This window comes from Macrobrachium nipponense, chromosome 19 (assembly GCF_015104395.2).
Source record: "Macrobrachium nipponense isolate FS-2020 chromosome 19, ASM1510439v2, whole genome shotgun sequence".
NCBI lineage: Eukaryota > Metazoa > Arthropoda > Malacostraca > Decapoda > Palaemonidae > Macrobrachium > Macrobrachium nipponense.
In genome coordinates, this window is record NC_061088.1 from 34,375,092 (window position 1) to 34,400,091 (window position 25,000).

Below are 25,000 nucleotides of genomic sequence, written 5' to 3' on the forward strand. Positions count from 1 at the left end.
CCGACGCCATGGCCAATGATTACGAGCCAAGAGTAGAAGAACATTCATTACGTAAGCAAGGTAAACAAAAACCTTTTGACTAAATGTTGCCCCGCCCATCCACCAGACAGAAATTCCATCGGCTCTGAAACCCAAAGACTTTATGAATGGCGGAACGATACATAGATGTGGGTGGGGTATCAGTGCTAGCGTAGTAATACTACTGTAGCAGTAGTGCCGCAACAGTATAGCAGTAATATACATGGAATTAAACGTTTAGACCAAACTGCTGGGATCCTTGAGGATCATTTAGCACTTCTTACAACTACTCGACGAAATTAGTTTTTATAGCCAGAAGTTAAATTCTAATCCAACATGCCCATGGTAGCCTTCAGTGTATCCCTGAATTATAACGAGGCGAAAGTGGAGGAGCCTCATGAAGTCACCATTCTGATGATAATTATTGGTGAAGGTTTAAAAGCAATATGGCCATATATACCTTCTTCTTGGATATCGAAACAAGCTTGTCACTATGATTTACCATTCCCTACATCCTAATCGGACCTGCAATTTCACCTAGTGTGTATCTTTTTTCATTAATTAATCTGGCCATTATAAATACATTCATCTAGTCAGCTTGCATGACGAAACTCGTGTTATCTTTTCCTAACTACTGAATACACTCACACTGCCGTTAAAAAACCGTGCCATCTCTATATCATATGTACATCAAATACAATAAAAAAACAAGAAGGGTCAAGGACAGAACCCTGAGGAACTCCGCTTGTTTACATCTGCCCATTCTGATTCTTCGCCATTCATTACGACTCTATTTTCTATAAGTTAGCCAATCTTCGATCCAGTCTGCTATTTCTCCTACAGTTCCTAAAGATCTAACTTTTGTCATCAGTTTCTTGTGTGGAACTTTGTCAAAGGCCTTTTGGAAATCTAAGTGGAGTATATCTATTGCTCTACTACTGTCTTAAATACCAAGCATGTTATGAAAAAGCTCCAAGAAACCGTGTTGACTGTTTAACAAAAGTTGCTTCTATCATTGTGATCCACAATTTGATCTGCAATTATGGACTTAAAAATCTTACAAACGACCGACGTTAGACAGACTGGTCTATAATTTCCCGGTCTTCTCTTGGACTTTTTTTTTTGTAAACTGGTGGCACATTACCTAGTTTCCATCCTTTTGGTGCCTTTCTTTGTTCTGCCTTTTTCTGGAGTTTATATAAGTGAGGAATTATCTCCCCTTTTAGTTCTTTAATTTCGCTTGGATGAATCCCATCGGGGCCAGGAGATTTGACCTTGTTGAGTTTGTAAATTTTGTTTTTAGTGTCCCCTTCATATTTAATAGCAGGTTCTGGTATTGAGGTAGTGTCCTCAACTGCGAAAACGCTAGTAAAAAACTTGTCCTAGTAGTGCATACAGCTCCTCATCGGACACGTGGTTGGTGGGGAGGTATGTACACTAATATTAGTTATATCTTCTTCCCTATACTGTTTATACTGATGCCAGTCACTTCTTGCAAGGTTGTACTTTTACACTCTATTGGACTGAGGTGGTCCCTGACATATATCATAACGCCTCCACCTCTTTTATTGAGTCTATCTATTTTGAACAATTTATATCCAGCTATTGGAAATCTCCTACGAAGTCTCTTGTTGCCTCTTGTACCCATGTTTCTGTGATACCTCGTTGAAAGAGTGGTTTTCGCGCTCGGCTGCCAATACGATGGTCCGAAGTTCGGATCCCACAATAAGCTGTAGGTCCCATTGCTCGGAGAGCTGTTAATCAGCTCAGTGATCTGGTAAAACTAAGATATACTTTACCAATGCTTTGAAGATATCTACTTTGTTCCGAATAGATTGTGCATTAAACTGCGCCACTCTTGAGTGACTTTTCTATCCTCTCTTTTGTCCTTGGTGGCTTTACTAGTTTCCCTTACTGTCACTTGTTTCCTGCGGTGCTATCACTAACCAGATTCTGGGAGCCTTCTTCCCTTGAATGTTCAGTTCAGTGAGGTGTTTCAAGAGGTTTTCGTTGAGAAAATTTCCTATTAGTTTTGCTCCTTCCAAATTTAAGTGAGTTCCATCTCTTTTTATATAGTTTTTTATTCCCTATAAATCTGTCCCAAAAGTTTACAAACGTAACACCTTTTTCTTGGCATACTAGCTCCAGTCTGTCATTGATTTCAACTGCCTTGCTAAGGGTGTAGTAGCTTACATTGGCTCTGGGCAGAGTTCCTATAAGAATGCCGTTATCAGTTTTCTCACGGGTGTTCTCTACAACATTGGTCAGGTTGGCTACAAGACCTGTCTGGCCAATTCTTCCACCTTTTAGAAACAAGTCATTTCCTCCTCCCTGCACTATGATTGCACTTTTTCTATTATTTATCTTGATCTTTTACACTGTCTCGACTTTCTTCTTAGCTCCTGCACCTGGGTAAGAATTAATTTTTCTCTTACTTTTATTTTTGGCCAAAAATTTAAGCCCTGAACTTTTACTAACGAGTCTCCAATTAAGATTGTTTCCTCTTCTGCTTCTGTTTCCCTTTGTGGGACATTGTGTTTTCTGGCCTCTATCACTCTTCTACCAACAGCTCTCTTGAATGTATCATTTTTATCCTTGTAAGCTTCTTTCTTTGTACCCAGTCTAGCGCTCCTTTCTGTTTCACTTCTGGTTCTGGTCTTAAGCAATTTTTTTCTAATCTCCACTATACTCTCTCCGTTTTCTACTATGTCGTTGTTCAATTCCTCTCTCTCTCTCTCTCTCTCTCTCTCTCTCTTCTCTCTCTCTCTCTCTCTCTCTCGTAGTAGCCATCTTGCTTGGTGAGACGTACCCGCGTGAAGTCACAATAATCAACAGATATCACAAGTTTAACATACGACTAGAATTTGAGAAATATCTAGAAGTGTTCGTGAACTATCGGTGATAAGATTAGTGTGAAAATAGTAGGATAAAGCGTCTTCTAAGTTAGTTTATCAAGTGTAATACTATAAATCAGAACAAGATGGCAGTAAGTTCCAACTGCGGGAAGAGGTGGCGTAATTTGGCGTGTTTAGCAAATTCGCAATACGATGAGGTAGCAGGAAGGGAACTGGCATTTCTCATCTATGAAATCAGCAACAGTCCTAACCAAAAAGATACAAAAGCATTCATAGATATATTAGAAGGATATAATCCTTCAAACTGGAACAAATCTAATGAAAACATCTTGAAAATAATTGAAGAAGTTCCAAATAAAATCCAAGTGGTCAAGAGACTCATAAAGAAAAATATACATAAACCAACATATTCGACAAAGAAAATGAATAAGGTGAATCTTGTGAATATCCTAATTGATGCATTAGGAAAAAGAATGCCAAAAGCATGCAAACTGTGTAAGGTTTGGTATAGCATAGTCAATCCACAAACCTAATCAGAAAAATGTGCTGCATGCAACATTCCGACCCATCCACAGTGTGCTGAGGTAATACAAGATTTTGAGAAAAGATACAAGAATTTTTTGTTCAACATGTCTATCATGGATAGACAATGTTATTAAATCAAGATTGAATGTACAAATAGTTGAGGATGAAGAAGAAGAGAGAAGAGAAGAAGAAGAAAAAGAAGAAGAGGAAAACGGAAGAGAAGTAAACAAAAATGAAATGACAGAAAAAAATAAGGAAAACAAAGAACAAGATAAAAGTATGGATGCAGAGATACTCATTGATACTACATATGAGGCAATAAAGCAGCATACCTACGAAGAAATAAATTACGATATGACAACAGAAAAGCAAATCCGAAGAGGCTCTACCCAGATCTATACAATGACGGGAAAGAGGAAAAAATAGACAAGAAAGACAAAATCTGCAACCTTTTGAAAAGAGGGAATTGCAGATTTGGAGAAAGATGTTACTACAAACATCCTAAGATATGTCAAAACTATGAAATATATGGTAAAATGTCATACTTAGATGGATATGGGGATGATTGCAGAGATCTGCACCCAAAAATATGTAAAAAACCTAAAGAAGGAAAAGGAGGTACGTTCGACAAAAAATGCAAAATATGCACCCTGTAGCCATGAATCATAATCAAATAAATAACCAACCAAGTAATAAAATCCAAAATAAGAAAGAAACAAATAAAGAGAGAAATCAAGAATATCAGGTAAAAGAGAAAAGCAAACCACCAATGAGGAATAGCAGAGGTGTCAGCAAAAATTTCAAAAGCATCAGCTCCGAAATTCTACTCAAGAGATAATAACTGTAATTTATTATGCAAGAGGATATTTGCAGAAACGGAGAAAATTGCAGATTCAGACACAAAATGAATAATTATGATGAAGGAGATCAAATATTATGGAAAAGTTGGATTTTTTAATGTCAGAATTTCTGGAAATGAAAAAAAGAACAACATACCAGAACAGGAAAGAGACATGGGAAAATCCTTATTATTACCAGTATTAAATGAAGGAGAAAACACGCAAACCATCATAGTGATGAATGCGCAGGGTTTAGTTACGAGTAACTCAAAAAGAAAAATAGAGTACTTAGAAGAACTAACCCAAAATGAAAAGAAAATAGATATAATGAATATAAGTGAAACCTGGTATTCCAAGAGACTGGGAATGATGATCAAATAAAAGAAGGGTTCCAAACTTATAGATCAGATAGAAAAAATAGGAATCAAGGGGGAACCGCAATATATGGGAAAGACAAAAAACAAGGAAAAATATATGAGAAATATAGTAACTCAGAATGTGAACTAATAGCGGTAGAATTTGAATCTGAAAAATTGATGAACATATAATATATAGACCCCCTAATACTAAAGAGTTTGACTTAAGAATTGAAAAATTCGGATGATATATGTAGAAAATCAACAAGGACTGGACTATTCTCCTATCTGGTGACTTCAACTTTCCTTTCGTAGAATGGAAATAAGGAACGAAATAGGAGAATTGTGGTTGTACTTATACATATAAAAAAGAGAGTAATAGTAGTGCAGAAGATAAGAGGCAATTTGAAAAGCTATTAGATATGCTACTAGAATACAACATTCAACAAATAAATCACCTGCCAACAAGAAAGGAAAAATACTTTAGACCTAGTATTTGTGAACGAGATGAATTATGTTAAAGAAATAATAGTTTATAATGTGAGTATTTTCAGACCATAATGTCATAGAATTAACAGTTCATCCAAAGCAAGTGAAAATAGAGATAAGCAAGAAATGAAAAAGTGGGAAGGATATGGAAAATACAACTTCTACAGTAAAAATATAAAATGGTCAGAAATTAATGAAGAATTAAACAAAGATTGGGATAAACATTTTCGTAAGTGATGACATAAGGGTAAATACGGAGATATTATATAAAATATTGGAAGAAAATAGTGGAAAAATATATACCGAAGAAGAAAAAGTAAACATCATTCATGCATACCAAGAGACAGCAAGGATCTTGTTCCAGAAAATCAGAAAGTGGAAAAAAAGGTCTTGCAAAAGAAAAAAAATGCATGGAAAGTTATAGAACTAAAAAGTAAGATAGAAAAGCAGAACAAAAGATTATACAATCAAAAGAAAATGAAAAACGGGACTTGGAAGAAAAAACCCTATTAAATATCAAGCAAACCCCAACTATTATACTCATATGCGAAGAAGATGAATAAAAGAAGAATAGAAATAGGCCCTCTGAGAATTGAAGGGAGATTAACGAATGAAAAAAAGGAAATTTGCAACATAACTGGCAGAACGATATAAGAGAGAATTCACCCCTAGAATAGATAATGAAAGATAAGATATAGAAGTAAGGGATGAAAATAGTGAATATTTAGCTGACATAGATATTAATGAAGCCGATATTGTGCAGGCTATTAATGAAATTAAAAATGGAGCTGCTGCAGGGCCAGATGGAATTCCTGCTATTTTGTTAAAGAAAGTAGTTCATTCTATCGCAAAGCCACTTGCATATTATTAAGACAAAGTGTAGACACAGGCAAGATATATGATGAGCACAAATTAGCATATATTACCCCTACTTTCAAAAGTGGATCAAGACTAGAGGCAAGTAATTATAGGCCTGTGAGTCTAACATCACATATTATGAAAGTGTATGAAAGGGTAATGAGAAAATATTATGAAACATTTAATAAAAAATAATTTGTTTAATAAAGGACAACATGGTTTCGTACCCGGAAAAAGTACACAAACCCAACTGTTAGTCCACCGTGAGAACATATTCAAAAATATGAAAAGCGGAAATGAAACAGATGTGGTTTATTAGACTTTGCAAAGCTTTTGATAACGTAGACCCATAATATATTAGGCGAAGAAAATTAGAAAAAAACACAATATCGTGGATAGTAGGAAAAATGGTTAAAAGAATTTTTACACAACAGAAAACAGATAGTTATTGCAACGACGAGATCGGATGAAAGCCAAGGTAATATCCGGTGTGCCGCAAGGTACGGTGTTAGCCTGCAATACTGTTTGTTATTATGATTGAAGACATAGACAATAATGTTAAAGATTCGGTAGTGAGTAGTTTCGCAGATGACACAAGAATAAGTAGAGAAATTACTTGTGATGAAGATAGGAACGCTCTACAAAGAGACCTTAACAAAGTATATGATTGGGCAGAAAGGTAAATAAAGATGGTATTTAACTTCTGATAAATTTGAATCAATAAATTATGGAGACAGAGAAAAGAAAGCATATGCATATAAGGGACCTAATATGAGACCATCACAAATAAGAAGCAGTTAAAGACCTTGGTGTGATGATGAAATAAAGGAACATGTTATGCAATGATCAAATAGCAACTCTGTTGGCAAAATGTAAAGCAAAAATGGGAATGTTGTTACGGCACTTCAAAACAAGAAAAGCTGAACACATGATTATGCTTTATAAAACATATGTTCGTAGTCCACTTGAATATTGCAATATGATATGGTACCCACACTATCAAAAGGATATTGCACAAATAGAGAGTGTACAAAGGTCCTTTACAGCTAGAATAGAAGAAGTTAAGGACCTAGACTACTGGGAAAGACTACAATTCTTAAAATTATATAGTCTAGAAAGGAGAAGAGAACGCTACATGATAATTCAGGCATGGAAACAGATAGAAGGAATAGCAGAAAATATCATGGAACTAAAAATATCAGAAAGAGCAAGCAGGTGATTGAATAGTGCCCAAAACTATACCAGGAAAAATAAGGAAAGCACACAGGACATTAATCCCACTACGGCACCAGCATCGATAATGCAGCGTCTATTCAATGCGTTGCCAGCTCATCTGAGGAATATATCAGGAGTGAGCGTAGATGTGTTTAAGAATAAGCTCGACAAATATCTAAACTGCATCCCAGACCATCCAAGATTGGAAGATGCAAAATATACCGGAAGATGTACTAGCAACTCTCTGGTAGACATTAGAGGTGCCTCACACTGAGGGACCTGGGGCAACCCGAACAAGATGTAAGGTCTGTAAGGTAAGGTCTCTCTCTCTCTCTGTTAAGGTTTGTATCTTCTCTTCGTAGGTCTCCAATTTCCTCTTCCATCCTGTCTTCTCTTCTCTTGCCTTCGAGTTTGTCGTTTGTCAACTCCTTTAGTTCCTTTGCCAATTCTTCTACTCCCCTCCTCAGTTTAGCTATCTCTTGTTCTTGTTGACAGGAGAGACAGACACTGAGACTACCTAGCTTTGATGAGCATCCCTCTTTGTAGTCTACGCACCACTTGTTAACACTCAAGTTCCCACGTGTGCTTTAACTTTAACTTTTCTTGAGTCATCTCTGTTTGTGTCTTGGTTTCAATGTTTCTGTCTGTGCTTTTAATTCAGTATTCTTTCTAGTGTGACCAGTTGAAAAGACAAAAAAAAAAAAAAAGGGGGGGGGTGGGGGGGGGGGGGGGGGGGCGATGAGTACTCCTACAGTCGCCGCATCCGCTTATCCATGGACAGTTTTCTTTAATTCGTAGCCATGGTGCCTTTTATCGCTGCCACAGTAACATACGGTCTCCCTGCTGTTAGACAAGGGAGAGAGAGCGAGATTTACGAGGGAGATACTAAAAGGTCTGTGCATAACGGAAATACATGAGAGAGAGAGAGAGAGAGAGAGAGAGAGAGAGAGAGAGAGAGAGAGAGAGAGAGATTCAGATATTACAGACGAGGGAGATACTAAAAGGTCTATACACAACGGAAATGAGAGTTACAAGGAGTTACAAAGATTGGGATTTCTCAAAGACTTGTTAGTCCATCTAAGGAGACATCGTGTGCTCACTTATCTGAGGGAGCAGGTTTTACTGTTCATTTACAGTGTCCTAATGATTTTGTTTAGCTTTCTTTTAAACTATTCCACACTGTTGCTGTTTACAACTTCTGGCGCACTGAGAGAGAGAGAGAGAGAGAGATTTTAACTTTTTGACATAAAACCAAAGTTTACACAACGGAAATGAGAGAGAGAGAGAGAGAGAGAGAGAGAGAGAGAGAGAGAGAGAGAGAGAGAGAGAGAGTTTGTGTGTTCTTCCATATATAACAGTACATAACAGACGAGGGAGATACTAAAAGGTATACTAAACATAACTGAGGTGAAAAACTGACATCAGCTTCCAGAACATAAATACTTCCCTGAGCTGAATGCCCTCATTTTCCCACCTCACGCCGCCCATTGCAAAGCCCTTGGGTATTCCGATTTAAGTGGCCGTGGCTCGTGACGAATTTTCCCGTCTTTTGGCGCACTTGATTGCAGAACCGACGCCATGTCACGAGTGTCCACTTATCTGGCAGTTGGAGTAACTGTCATGTAACTGTCATATCATGGTACAAGTTCCTCTGCTGTAACCTCTCTTCCTTTGCATGTAACGGTGTCAGTTACCCTGCAGTTACCTTGTAGTCACTCTTTGCAAATTACAAACGCCGTCCACAAGATATCAGAATTCAGACGCCCACGCTCGTTTCAGGGGCTGATAAAAGAGGATTGTCGAGCCAGTGTTCTGCCTTGATAATGATACGTAGGCGTTGCTGAGGATTGAGTGCGACCTCAGTGGTCTGGCACAAGAAGCAAGAGTCAAAGTGGGCCACAAACTCAATAGAAAAACCAAAGTATGTGTCATTCCTTTTCAGAGATAATTCATATCTACCTAACAACGGGTACTTTATAACATGACATTTATCTAAATGGCTTGTAAAAGTTCTTACTCCTTTGGTAGGAAACATTTCTAACATGAATGTGAAAAACAATGTTGATTTTATAAACAAATTGAATATTTTAAATTTGAATTTTGATTTTAATATGCTTAGTTTTGATGTTGTCTCTTTATTTACAAAAGTGCCTGTAGATGATTTACTTGAATATTTGGAGGATGAATTAGAACGTCATGACATTCCCTAAAGTGTAGCAAACCTCATTAGTCTCATAAGGTTATGTAACAAAGATGGTAAATTTTGTTTTAATGGGGAATTTTGTGTACAAAAGTTTGGCATGGCTATGGGTAATCCCTTATCTCCTGTCCTTAGCAATATTTACATGGAATTTTTTGAGACAAAACTCTTAACAAGAATTTTGCCCCAAAAAGTTATTTGGTTTAGATATGTGGATGATATTTTCTGTATTTGGCCAGTTCACGAAAATCTCCAGGAATTCCTTAATAATCTCAATAATTTAGTCCCTTCTATAAAAATTACTGTAGAGGAAGAAAGAAATTGTAATTTGAATTTTCTTGATGTAACTGTCCGTAGAAATGATAGAAATTTCACTTTTTCAGTCTTTTGAAAATCAACTAACATTGCCTCTTTTGTTCATTACTACTTCAATCACCATGAAAATGTTAAATTCTCAGTTTTTTCTGGGATGTTCCTAAGGGCTTTACATGTCTGTAGCCCGCAGTTTATTGACGCTGAAGTTAAAACTATTTATGACATTGCATTGAAACTTAAATACCCAAAAACTTTTATAGATGTGGCATAGAAAAGAGCTAGAAAAACATTTTATTCAACTAATGACAAACTTGAATTTAGTAAGCATAACATTCTAAAATTACCCTATGATGAAAGGTTTTTAAATATTCCTAGAATTTTAAAGCTTTTAAAAATAAATGTTGTTTTCAGTAATATTAATGTCAAGAGTTTAGTAATAAAAAATTCTCCTAAAGATCTTCCAGGCTGCATATATGAAATTCCTTGCAAAAAGTGTGATAAAGTCTAGTACGGACAGACCGGTAAATCTCTTTCACAACGTCTCAAACAGCATCAATATTCTGTGAGAACTGGGCAAATATCGAATGCATTATTTGTACATATGAGAGATTTAGACCATCCTATTAACTTGAGTCAAGCAAGAGCCTTAATCCCATGTAATGACACAGTTAAAAGGAATATCATTGAATCTTGTTTCATCAAGTCAAATAATAGAAATGTTCTAAATTTACGTCTTGATTTATTTAAACTTGATGCTTTCATAATGAAAAAAGTTGTAGATAAATATAAGCAACAAAATTAATATATTCAGTTTTTACATGTTTTGGACTGTAATGATACTTTGTAATTTCGGTTAGGGTCAAATCTGTTTAGGTTTGTGACCGTGTGATATCCGATAATCCTCGATTATCTCTTAATTTTTACCCTTTTGACAATTAACCATCTGGTATTCTTGATCTTGTTGTGTACCTGAGACCTTTTTCTCCAATTGTATTTCATTAGCTCCTTGACAATGTCTTAGTAAAGACGAAAGCGCTTGGATTTCTGACTATCATTTTCCTGTGGGATTCGCTTATTTATGAAGTCACGTGCATCTACTGTGAATTTTTAAGCATATATATATATATATATATATATATTATATATATTATATATATAATATATATATATATATATATATGAATTTTTATGCTTTGTTTGTTTAGTGCTTAAATATTTTCATTACACAAGTTTGGTGAGACAGTTTTTATAGTGATGTAGATATATATATATATATATTATATATATATATATATATATATATATATACATACATACTATACATACACATACATACATACACAACCTTCGAGCACTAGATGGTTTGTGTGTGCTTTTCCCCGAAATAAACAATAATAAAAAAAAAAGGCTGCTTATTATTCACGAACGTACAAAAGCACAAAGCAGCAGCGCTGCCAAAAAGATAGAGCAAACAACGCGACCTAGCCATAAATAAATTACCATGCGGAATCCTGTTAAAAAATGAATGGCGAAAAACAGGGTTCTCGATGTCAGGTCAACACGCGACACCAATTTTATATTTCGACTTTCTTTTCCGACCTGGTCTTTTATTCCCTTGGAGAGAGAGAGAGAGAGAGAGAGAGAGAGAGAGAGAGAGAGAGAGAGAGAGAGAGAGAAGAGAGAGAGAGAGGTCCGGAAGAATGGGGAAACCCGGCAAGAGATGACCAGTGGAAAGTAGGTCTCGTGTGTTTGTCTGTTGTGCACCTGTGAACTCATTACAAGTGCAAGAGGACCCCATTTAAAACTCACCTGTAATTACGGCTAGACCCCCCCGGCAGTCTGGCCACCAATAATTGAGATGACGTCATTGTTACTCACCTGAAATGGAAGGGAAAATATGACTTACTTAGCTGCAAAACCACATGACATCTTAAACTTAAACTTTAAAAAACTATGAGTATACAAAAGTTTATCTAAGTAATTTGTTTCGTGATGAAGGTGCAATGCCTGCCTGCAAGCCACAACAGAGCAGTTGACTCATTCTTATTCCACTGATTACATTGGTACGGTCCCCTCTGTTGTTAGGCATATATATATATATCATAATATATATATATATATATATATATATATATATATATATATATATATATATATATATATATATATGTGTGTGTGTGGTGTGTGTAAATTCATTTATGATACGTGTGAGTGTGTGCGCGTTTGTATAATTACAAACTGAAGGAACTCTTCATTACCGCATCGTTCTCTGGAGTCGAACTTGTCTCCAACTCTTTTTTCCCACAAAAAAGAGAAAAATTATTAATAGCACGATTTTGCTCTTGCGCAAGGCCAAAGAGTAAGAATGGTCAGCTTTAGTTTTTCGTTTTCAAATTTTGTTCCGCTTACATTAACAACAAGAACTGCAACTTCTTTCCTTTCCAAATCTAACTCGTATACATGAGCAATTTCATCATAAAACACCAAACAAAAGCATTTTGATCTACGACAAAAGCGAAACGCAAATATATACGACTTTTCCACTACTTTTTGCACTGAACAAATAAACAAATTTATAATCGCTTCCTCATTGTCAATTACCAAATAAACTTATTATTTCCTCACTGACAAATCACGAAGTTTATCACTCATAAGCAACTCAAGAGAGGAAAAATATCTCTTTGCAAGAATAAAACATAAATAGGCGAATCAAACACACACAGTTACACAGCTGATAGACGCATAAAAAACGCAAACTTACAGATATATATATCAAAACAATCGCTCTCTTGAAGGACAAACAAACACTCTTCTCTGGTAACTAACAAACAAAGAACGACACTCCTCAATAACACACCCCAACTAAACAGTGTTCACTGACCAACAAAAGACAAAGCCCCATCCAACACCAACGAATACTCTTCTCTTCGCCAAAATATGCACTTGCTCTCCAGTCTCTCGCGTAACTTGACACCAACACGAGATAGAACTTGCACCGCAGAAGCGAGGCGTTCGATTCGGGCACCTCTCCTTCCTTCCGACATTGTAATCAATATAAAACCATTTTGACGTCCATCAATGCCTTCCATAAGACAAGAGGCGAACGGACTCTCTCCATAACACATCCATCAACCTTCTCCTTATCATCTGATTCTATCTTTATCTATCGATCGTTTATTTTGCCTCTCAGCCTGCACTTCACGGCAAAAGGCCATTTGAGGAAGTTCTGCTTTTAGAGCATCATGCTTTATATATATATATATATAATATATATATATATATTATATATATATATATATATATATATGATGTATTTTTTTTGGAGTTCAAAATAAAAGAACAAAGACATTTCAAAGCCAGTTCAGGTGACATGAAGATAACAGAGATAAAATATATATACGATTAAATTCTATAAAATCATGAAAGCATCACTGACATTATTAAACCGGCCAGACTATAACCAGGCCACTTCAAGAAAGAAAGAGAAGGAAAATGACAATAGTTTCCCCATATGCGCTGGAAGGTGTATTATCCATTCAAGCTCCACAAATTCAGAATTCAACAGGACAATCTACAGGACAGTTTTAGGGAAAGAAAAAGAGCAAGATAGAGTTTGAGGGACGGCTACCTGTAACCTGTAGAAAGGTTTTTATCTATTCTGAGTGTGGAATTACATGATCGGGTCCCAACACAGTGCATTCGGTCGTTTTTGTTAAATCGCTGAAAGCAATACGTCAGCTCTAACTTTGATACGAAATCCGGCCTGCAACATGGAGGGAATTTTAACGTAAAACCAGGGATACTGCTCCGAAGCCACTATATGAGAGAGAAAGAGAGAGAGAGAGAGAGAGAGAGAATTTAGGCTATACAGTACATTGGATACGTGCTTCAAAACCATCATAACTTGTAATCGTTGAGAGAGAGAGAGAGAGAGAGAGAGAGGAAAAAGCAATTTGCCTGAAATAATGAGAGGCCGTAATTAATGACGGCAGCCAGTTTCTAAACTGGTGCTTTTTAACAACGACCTTGCATCATTCCCCAGGGGGTATTTTCAGAACTAACGGACCACCCACGTTGCAGCAATACGGAGGGACAGAAGTCCTGCGGAAGTACAGAGGGGTGGGAGGGAGGGGAATACATGGAGAGGGGGAGGGGGGATGGAAGGTAGGCATGGATAATAAAGGGGGATGGGATGGAAGAGGGGGTAGGGGGAAAGGTGTTGAATGGATGCTACTCGTTTGACGCCTCATCAAAACAAACCAGCTTGAAATGTAATTTCCTCTCTCACAACATTCATTTACAATACCTGAAATGAAGCCTCTCTCTCTCTCTCTCTCTCTCATCTCCTCTCTCTCTCTCTCTCTCTCTCTCTCTCTCTCTCTCTCTCATTGGGTACATGCATATTCTAAGTAGGAATAACCATATGACTTTATTACTGCAAAAGTACAGAACACGGCATAAGATTATTTTCAGCTATGTAAACACGATTATATGCATATCAACACAGCTTAAGTGAGAGTGTCATATCATTAAGAATGGAGTGATAATACGACAAATCAGAGATGATGTCAAGTTACAGGATATTAAGACGGGTCGCGAATAGCGTGTGGAATGGCTGGTCAAATCCCGAGAGGAACTAATGAAGAAGCATAGCAGAGACTATAGTAGATTCACATCAACCGTGCATTTGATGTCTAGGCCAGTCCCTTACGACGCTCCTAATTGGCTGTTGATAAGCCAATCACAGGGCTGGAAACTCTCTGTCTCTCTCTCTAGAGTTCACATGGGTAGGATCTGTGTTCCACCTCTCCTGAGGTATGTGTCTTTCAGGAGAGGTGGAACATACATCCTGCCTATGAGAACTCTCGAGAGAAACTGGGAGTTTCCAGCCCTGTGAGTGGCTTATCAACAGCCAATCAGGAGCGTCGTAAGGGACTGGCATAGATATCAAATGGACGGTTGATGTGAATCTGCTATAGAAGAAGTGTTTGCAGGACGAGAGTAAGGTCCTGAGGGGAATGGAAATCCGGAGGATGTGAAAAAGACCGGGACTGATGAGCCAACTCTCCTCTATGGAAGTGACCTGTCGATGATGCATGCGGATGGAAGAAAAAGGACTGAAGCCTCGAGATGAATTACTGATTGGTTTCAAATTCAATCCGTCAATGGCTAATAAATTAAAGTCGAAACCGTTTAAGACCTACACCCAGTATGTTATGTCTTCACCTGTGGTTTAACTGACATAAAAATCACGTGTCACTGTGTTTATCACATATACATAGAATATATATATATATATATATATATATATATCATATATATATATATATATATATATATATATATACATAATATACATACATATAAATATAATACTATATGTACACATATGTAAGATACATACTGTAGTCATATTACAAATTACATACATCTGGTCATTGTGATAACACTAACAACACACTACACACACACACACACACACACACACACACATATATATACATATATATCTATAATATATATATATATATATAGATATATATATTTACATCTTTATTATTTTCCTTCGTTTCATGATTCATAATTCACATCATCAGGAAATTTTATGGAAACTGGATAAATCAAGAAAAGATGGTAATGGCTAAAACAGAAATACATTAAAATATTAATCACTAAAAAAATCAGCAGACTCATTTCAAATGACACTAACTATCGCACACATAAATACATGCACACAAAACATAAAATAATGTTACATACAGATACACATGGTTACACACATATTATATATATATATATATATATATATATATATATATATATATATATATATATATATATATATATCTGTGTGTGTGTGTGTGAGAAAGAGAGAGAGAAAGAGAGAGCTCGCATTCGGTGGACCAAGCCTCCAGAGACTACGGAGCCTTTCCATTCCCAATTTATTGGAACATGCCCACAGGCTGTCCTACATCTATAAATAAATCTCCCAGGCAGCTTATGCCAATCAAACTCCGTTAATTAGTGATGGTGGAACCGAGCAATTAGCGCGGGTGTGTGGGAATGATCAACTGATTTGGAGAGAGAGAGAGAGAGAGAGAGGAGGCGAGAGAGAGAGAGAGAGAGACGAGAGAAAATTGTAAATTCGATCACGAGACAACTAGGCTATTATCGGTGTGTTAATGAGAGAGAGAGAGAAGGCAGGAGAGGAGTTGGAATGGGAGAAGAGAGAGAGAGAGAGACGAGAGAGAGAGAGAGAGAGAGAGAGAGAGAGAGAATTGTAAATTTGATTATGATTACAAATAGGCAATTATCGGTGTGTTAATTGATTATCGCTGTGTTAATCTACTGAGAGAGAGAGAGAGAGAGAGAGAGAGAGAGAGAACACTTATTGAAATAGTGCTGAAACAAAAAAAAAAAAATAAATATGAAAGCTTGAAAATTACTTATACATGTCTGGCACAAAAACGCCCACAAGTGCACTCGAGATATTGAAATATAAAGCCAAATTAAAAAAAATAAGAACTTAACTGTTTCTAATAACTAAAAGACAGGGGAACACCTTATAATTGCGTCGCAAATGTTCGGGTCTTGACACCCATTCTCCAATCCACGGTCCTCCTCCAATCCAGGTCAATGGATCAGACACACGGTCACTGGGACAGCTTTGGCCGAAACGATTAAGTACTGCTACGTACGTGTCCCTCAAGGTTAGGATGAGATAACACCACTCACACAAACACCGATCGGTGCGTGAGTCATGGCTGACCTGACGAGATTATCACCAGTTCACCACAGAGCCGAGAGTTCTGTTCACTCAGATTTTACGGACAGTGGCGGATTTATGGTCCCTTGGATGTGAATGATAGAACGCTGTTTTCTTTCTAGAAATCGTTATAAGTAGCAAAAATATGCTTAGTTACTTAATTTATTATTACTTCAGCAACAACAGTACAACTACAATAACAATAACAACTAATACTGTGTGAATAAACGTGTGCATACATATATAAATACTGCTGTGTGTGTGTCTGTGTGGAAGTTACAGACGCACACACATATATAGAGTATATATGATAATCCTAAGTGGCCCACAAACCAGAGATTTCTAGATCGACCACTGTTAATAGATATAACGATCCTATGGCCTCACGTAGTTCTCAAAACGTCACTAGACCGGATATGAATGAAGTTTTAAGGGCCACATACACTGACTGATTGTATGAGCGACTGTCTGAACGATTGTCGTTATCGACACACAACACGCGCACTATTCATACAGTATGAACGAACTCCGCACCGATTTCAGTCTCAACAAAGATTTTGTCTCGAGAAGACGTCATGGCATCATCTATAAAGGAGAAAAACCCATACATTGAACGACGTATGTATGACAGACATAAGCTGCAAGCCAGCTACCTGGTCGTGACAGATTGCCGCCGAGATCGTTCAGACACGAAACTCAGCCCACTTTTGCATTCAGACAAGCCCATACACAAACTTTTTGCGAAAGATACCAGACAATCGTTCAGTGTATGGGGCCCTGTAATTTGGGAGGAATAATGGTTGGCCATACCAGAAGTAGCGCAAACCGCTTAAAATTCAAGCTCAAGCGTATTTCTGTATTTCAAAAGTACATGTGCAGTTAAAATACACACAAATCGCGAGTTATAGAACCTTCTTTCATTGGAATAGTGTTCTATAACTTGGCGGAGTTTTAATGAAAAATGTATAAGTTTACGAATGGAAAAAGGATAACGGCAATGACACGTCCCCACAAACAAACAAACCTCTCAGTATCACTGGAAATTTCTGTAACATACAATAAAGATTGACAGCCACGCTGCCATTCTTACAACATGATGCATAACCGTCATAAAAAAAAATAATAAATAAAAATAATAATCTGGTACGTGGAGATAGCCACGTTACACGTAGGACATAAAAACCTGCGTAGGACACTCGCATGTATTACATTCTCTACATACGAGCGTATACACACATCCATACATGAAAATGCTTCCACATATCCATAAGTGCGCTAACAAATAGTCCAAAATTTATGAATTTATGTTCCTTAAATAAAGATACAGATTTATATATATATATATTATATATATATATATATATAATAATATATATATATATATATATATATATATATATATATATATAATATATAACATTATATATATAATTATATATATATAATATATATACATATATATATCAATATATATATATTATATATAATATATTATATATATATAAATATAAAAGGCAACGGCAGGAGGCACTGGCTTAGTCAGCCGGGAACTGCGCCATATCATTTGCTGTATTTTAGCCAATGAGTCCTAATTGACCGTTACAGTGTCCTACTGCGCGCCAAAAGACTGACCTCTACGAAGAAATGAAAAAGGAACTTTATAGGGAGGAAGAGGATGTTATAGAAGCAATATCACACACACACACACACACACACAAGAGAGAGAGAGAGAGAGAGAGAAAGTGCTGTCAATATGAAAGTAAAGTTAGTAGAAACAACGAGGGTTTATAGATGATGCAACGTGCAAGGAAGTTCTGAGAACGACCGCAAAGAAAATGCGGTGCAATTTATTCATTTTTTGCGCAGCAAGTCATCTAGTAATTGGAGTTATTCTTTCCCAACACAAGGACATCCATAAATACACTTGGACATCTCCAGATGTCAGCCACTGGTGTCAAGTAGCTTACACAACTATGCATCGACGGAAGAAAAAACATCACCGAGGAATGTCATGAGCTGCAAAGATGTTGGCAGTGATTACCTTACTTGTCATTACGACACCAGAGCTGAAATGAAAGCACCCAATAAATTAGTTGACAAAATACTTAGGTGAAAAAAAACCAATTCTTGATGATGAGCACCAGAAGTATTTGAAACTCAATACCAAAACAGACTTGGGGATATCGAAACCATACGCGAGGAGAAGTAGAACATCAATCAGGACTGGATATCTATCTGTTGGAAAAGAACAACTTCCATAGCAAGCGATAAAACAGAAACCTGGGATATTGGAAGAGCCACGCGACAGAATAAAAGATGCAAAAGGCACCTCCAGTAAAAGTTCGAGGAGGAGATGAAGGGAGCGAAGTAGAACGTGGTTAGTCTAGATCGTGAAGTTCAACGGCGTTCAACATCATACGAAAGAACATCTAGAAAAACGGGCGGGTGATGTTGGCAAAGCCATACGAGAATACATTCAAGCATCAGCAGTGGTCTCAGGGTAGCCAACAGATTAATTGATAAGATCTGAAAGGGTGAAAAGGTAAAGACGAAAAATATTTGTCAAAAGGCCTGACTGGTCAGTCATTTCAAAAGATGAAAGACAACAGCTGGACGGAGCATTTTACGAGGTCATCAATAAGATTTACGAGAGAGGATGATCACCTGACTGAGACACAAGAATGTGCTTCTGAATTAATTCACGGATTCTGAAGTGGAACAGGAAAGCACCTGATTATTATGGAATCACTGCAGTGATGATTTGAGCTGAAACTGAAATGACACCTCGTATGCTGGCTAAAATTTTTTCCTAATTACAAAATGAGGAAAAAGCCTGCTGATTGAGCATTGGAAGTCAGCACAGGTGGCAAAGAAAGGAGACCTGACAATAAAGTAACTAACGTCTGTTGTGATGAAAAACATTTTTATTTATTTTTGTCTGAATAGGATGGAAAAAGATAAAATGACTTGAGAAAATGCTCAGAGTTGAAGAAGCCTGTTTTGAAAAGGCGCGAGTTATAGCTCCTCCCGCACAGATCAAGTATTTGTGTTGTGACAAATGATGCAGCAGCTTATGAAATTTTAAAGCCTTCCTCTGCCGACCTCTGTTAAGAGGCAGCATCTGACAGCGTCCACAGACCGGTATTATGGAAGGTCTTGTTTCATTATGGCAATCACGTTAAATGTGTCAAACTGGGTGAAATTATCCAAACAGAGTTAATGTTGGCGAAGTCTTGTTATCCAAGCAGAGTTAATGTTGGCGAAGTCTTGTTCAGTGAATTTCAGTAAATAACAATACCTTTGTTGTAATAACAATACCTTTGTTGTATGCCATTCTCGAGGATTTTATAATGAAACAAATAAGATGTTAGAGAGAAGAGAGTATCGACACTGGAGTAACAATAGACACCTGACAGACTTTGACCTAGAGAGGATTAGAGATAAGTCTAAGTTAACGAGAACAGAATAAGCTAAGCCCAAAGGGCTGAAAGAAAGAAAGATGGGAAAATAATGAAAGGGGATAAATCGCGCAAAAATTCAGGACACATTATATCCAGCTCAGGCTCTCGAGTTTGAATTTACACAACGGGCAGTCTTTAGACCATCTGGAAATCAAGTAGACTGAAACAGCATATAAAATTAATACAAGTAAGAGCAAACATGACTCTAGAACATTGAATCACTGCATGACAACGAAAAACGTCCAATAAATCTATCGATTTGGAAATAACGCTTTAAAGAGAATATTACAAATCAAATGGCTGGATAGTTAACAGACGAATACCATAACGGAAGTCATTCAATTCCCATTTTCAGACGATAATGGGAAAATGGAGACGGTCTGGACATGTCCGTCACACAGCCCCTGGAAGAACAGTACCTGATTGTGTCAACTGGACTCCTGAAAGCAACAGAAGAATTAGGAGAGCCAGGCCTACTTGGATGAGGCTGCGTTTACGCCAAGCGAATCGTGAAGAATCGCCACGATTCATAATTTGTCTTGATTCAACACACTACCTTCAATGTAACCGTTTACACCAAGAAAATCGAATCCATTCAAATAATGTCGATTCGCCTGGTGTAAACGCGGTGTCAACGGCAACATTGAAATAAGTGTGGCGAATCAAGACGAATCGCGTTGATTCTTCATGAATTGAATCGATTCGCTTGGTGTCAACACAGCCGGAGACAGCAAGATGAATAACGCACAGCAGAATTTCGCAGAGGCCCTGTGTCACGAGGCGATAAGAGGCGATGATGGTGACATGCGTACGTAGGTCCTCTTATATAGTAAGCTTTTCAGCACCCAACGTCATAACTATAAGTATGAGAAACTCCACAACTGAACAATGTAATACAGTACAAAATAACATATACATGCACATATTCACGTATGCTGTACATACGTATTATTATTATTATTATTATTATTATTATTATTATTATTATTATTATTATTATTATTATTATTATTATTATTATTATTATTATTATTATTGGGAAAGTAAATCCACAGTAGTATGACTGTTTGATTGTGTTATTTAAAATATATATAGCAGAAAGTGGTTACATAAAAACTGTGTTTTTGACTAGTTTGCCTATTTGTAAACAAGTAAAAAACAAAGTTTTCATGTAACCACTTTTTGTAATTCTAGTCAGATTGACGAGCATTACAGGTCAGCGACAGCTATCTGCTTTATATATCTTAAATAACACAATGAAACAGTCATACTACTGTGAAATTGCTTTCCCATTATATTGACTCGTGTGATTATGAGTTTTGTTTGAATTATTATTATTATTATTATTATTATTATTATATTATTATTATTATTATTATTATTATTATTATTATTTAAACATATAAAACCCATTTACAAGGAACAAGCACACCAAAGGGGCCAATGAATTGAAACTCAAGCTTCCAAAGAATGTTGGTTTCAACCTCCCACGGCAGACCCCACACTGCAGCAGTAACTGATCCTGATACAGAGCCAGTGATGTTTCATCTCAGGGGCATGCCAAGACACGAGTCACTATATCCCCGGACCAACAAAATATATACATACATATATATCTACTACATACATAAACAGACTTCTAATAATTTATTCTTGTCGACTTAAAACGCTGCACATATTCATGTCTACTGTGCATACGTATGCATACATTCATCTACTACATATATAAACACAACTCTAATAAACTTAACATTGTTGATAAAACATTGTACGAATGCACTCATATAATAAAAAAACATTAATACCAATATACCTCATACATCACACACAAAACCGTTACTATCCATTCATATTTGACAAATAATATTCCAGACGAACAAAAGTTCGTAACATAAGTTCCCACGGAGTCTTTCGCGAGAAAAACCAACTGTTGCATTCCAAAGTTTCTTTCGCAAATTATCTGACTCGTCATGCGGAGATAAAATGGAAGCTAAACATACATAATCATCTCGGCTGAACCTGCAGCATCCCTGGATCCACAATATACCTAGACCGTGCCTGGATCCACTCACATCACCTACGGTTTACAAACAGTGGTAATTTCATCTCTCTCTCTCTCTCTCTCTCTCTCTCTCTCTCTCTCTCCTCTCTCTCTCTCTCTGAGTTTTCCCTTATGAGGAGGTCAATGATCGATGACAATGCAACGCAAGAGAAACGGATCGAGCTCCTCGCCGTCTGATGCTGATAAACCGATGGTTTCTGCTGGTAGATGCTGATAAAACGATCACATCTGTCAAGCTGATGCAGATAAAATGCAAGCATCTGTTTAATGGTATTTTTAAACGGGAACTTTTATTATCTTTTAGTACTATCACCCTCTAGAGAGACAGTGGGTTACACAAGCAATCTGCGAGTAAAGCTACAGAAATTCACGTCCAATACCGCCCCCCCCCCCCCCCCCACCCAAGCAATATAAACAATCAGACAGATGAGATTTTGAAAAACGACACCACCAGAGTTTCTGCAAACTAAACAAACTCCCACGAAATATGTTCCTAAAGCTCGAACGCCCACAATGGCAGATACTTTTACCATGAAGTCATTCGTCGTAGACTCAGCATGGGTTAAAAATGATATTTCATCCCCTTCGGTGAATAACGGTGATCCAAATGAGTTACGTACACATTCTACGGAATCTGGAATCGTGTCTTAATGTTTTGGCAGTCCTTCCGGACGATCTGCTTTCATACACATCTAGGTATGCGTGACGGTCTGGTACCTATTTTGGCTGAAATCCGTCAACCGGGTCCGAACTCTGCGATGACGAGTTGACCGTGACGGATGCACTGACAGACCGAAAGGAAACCAAATGGAAAACCACATTGCTTCGTTTTATCAATGAGGTACTCAATAAAAGTACAAAAGTCCTAAAAGTCACGGAAGACATTGAATAATAATAAATAATAACTAATAATAATAATAATAATAATAATAATAATAATAATAATAATAATAATAATAATAATAATAATAATAATAAAAAGAATGGCAGAATTATGGGGTTGATTTTTATGTATTGCTTTTTTTTTCCTTACAATTCGCTTCTCAGGCTCAGCGATGTTTCTGAGTAACTGGCCAATATTCATATGGGAATTTTAAAAAAATTATAAATGCTGAAAAATTTCCCAATATGAATATTAGCCAGTTACTCAGAAACATCGCTGAGCCTGAGAAGCGAATTGTAAGGAAAATAGATAAAAACAATATATAAAATCAACTAGCTTAATTCTGCCATTCTTTTAACAGAATTTGCCTAAATGAGGGTCTTCTACTCAATAATAATAATAACAATAATAATAATAATAATAATAATAATAATAATAATAATAGGCTCAGCCCGATGGATTAGATATTTTTACATAGCTAGGAACCAATTGGTTATACACCTAGCAACGGGACTTACAGCTCATTGTGGGATCCGAACCACATTATATCGAGAAATTAATTTCTAATCCAGAAACCACTTCCTCTGACCCCACGTTGGCAAAGAGGGGAAATCGAACTCGGGACCATCGGATTGGTAGGCGAGCATGTAAACAACTCGTCCAACGCGGAACTATAATAATAATAATAATAATAATAATAATAATAATAATAATAATAATAATAATAAAATAATAATAAGAAGAAAGAAGAAGAAGAAGAAGAAGAAGAAGAAGAAGAAGAAAGAAGCAAGAGAAGAAGAAGAGAAGAAGAAGAAGAAGAAGAAGAAGAAGGAAGAAGAAGAAGAAGAAGAAGAAGAAGAAGAAATCTGGAAAAACTTGAGGTTGAAATATCTCCAAGACTCATACAGAAGAGTGTGATCCTAGAAACAGCGCACATAGTAAGTAAAGTGATGGACTCTTAAGGAGGCAGGATGCAACCTGGAACCCCAGACTGTAAATACCACCCAGTCGAATTGGAGGACTGTGGTAGAAAAAAGAAATAATAATAATAGAGGTTAAAATTCTACAGAAACTCACAGTCAACCCTCAGAACTAAAAATAGTCTCACGGCGACAAAGGAACAGAGGCCTAAAAAGAACGAAACGCTCCGTCCGTTTCCTTGGAAGGGAAGGATATCCTGACGTTGCACAATTTTTCGAGCGGACCTCACCACAACAACAGCAAACAGCAGCAGCTTCCAACAGATGGGCATCGTCCAGATAACGGAGTGAAATAATAAATAACCTGCGAGACTAGAAATTTGTCGTTTCGAATCAACAACCCCAACATGACCATCCCGCAAAACCACACCAATAACCTGCAACAATATCACAAATGACATTCATCAATAACCATTAGTAAGAGTTATAAATTATTGTTATTATTTATCAGGAGTAACAGCAAGTACCAAACCAAAAGCAATAATTGAGAGCCTTTGCTATTCATTAGGAACAACAAGTATCAAACCAGTAGCAAAAGTAATTACCCATTTTTTTTTATTGTGAGTACCCAGTATCAAACCATTAACAAAAGTTATTAACCATTATTATTTATTGCCTAACCAGTATCAAATCATTACCAACAGTTATTAGCCATTATTAATCATTGTAAGTAAACAGTATCAAACCATTAACAACAGATATTAGCTTTATTTGAGTAGCCAGTATCAGACCATTAGCAACAGTTTTAACCATTATCATTTATTGTCAAATAAATAATAATGGTATCAAAGCATTGACAACAGTTATAAATTGGTCATTATTAATTCCTAGGATTCACCAGTAGCAAACCATTGGCAGCAGTTATTAGCCATTATTATTAGCTGTACGTAATCAGTATCAAACCGTTAAAAACAGTTATTAGCCATTATCATTTATTGTCTGTAACCAGTACTAAACCATTATCAAAAATTATTATCGATTATTATTTATTGTCAGTAACCAGTTTTAAAGCATTAGTAAAAGTTATTAACCATTATCACTTATTGTCCGTAACCAGTATCAAATCATTAGCAACAGTTATTAACAATTATTATTTATTGTGAGTAACCAGTATCAAACCATTATCATTATTGTTAGTATGAAAGCATTAGCAAAAACTATTAACAATTATTATTTAA

General features: G+C 36.6%; 1 protein-coding gene across 3 annotated transcripts in view; it reads right to left on the reverse strand.

Moving 5' to 3' along the window:
• Positions 1 to 25,000, reverse strand: part of LOC135216012 (protein-tyrosine sulfotransferase-like) — a 155,695-nt gene that overhangs the window by 91,317 nt on the left and 39,378 nt on the right. The window contains exon 1 of one of the 3 annotated variants that reach the window (XM_064250981.1): positions 11,480 to 11,498. The exons of the other annotated variants lie outside the window; for them this stretch is intronic. The gene's annotated coding sequence lies outside the window, so the exon portion shown is untranslated. Of the gene's footprint in view, positions 1 to 11,479; positions 11,499 to 25,000 lie in introns of those variants that run through there. 3 annotated transcript variants of the gene reach the window in all.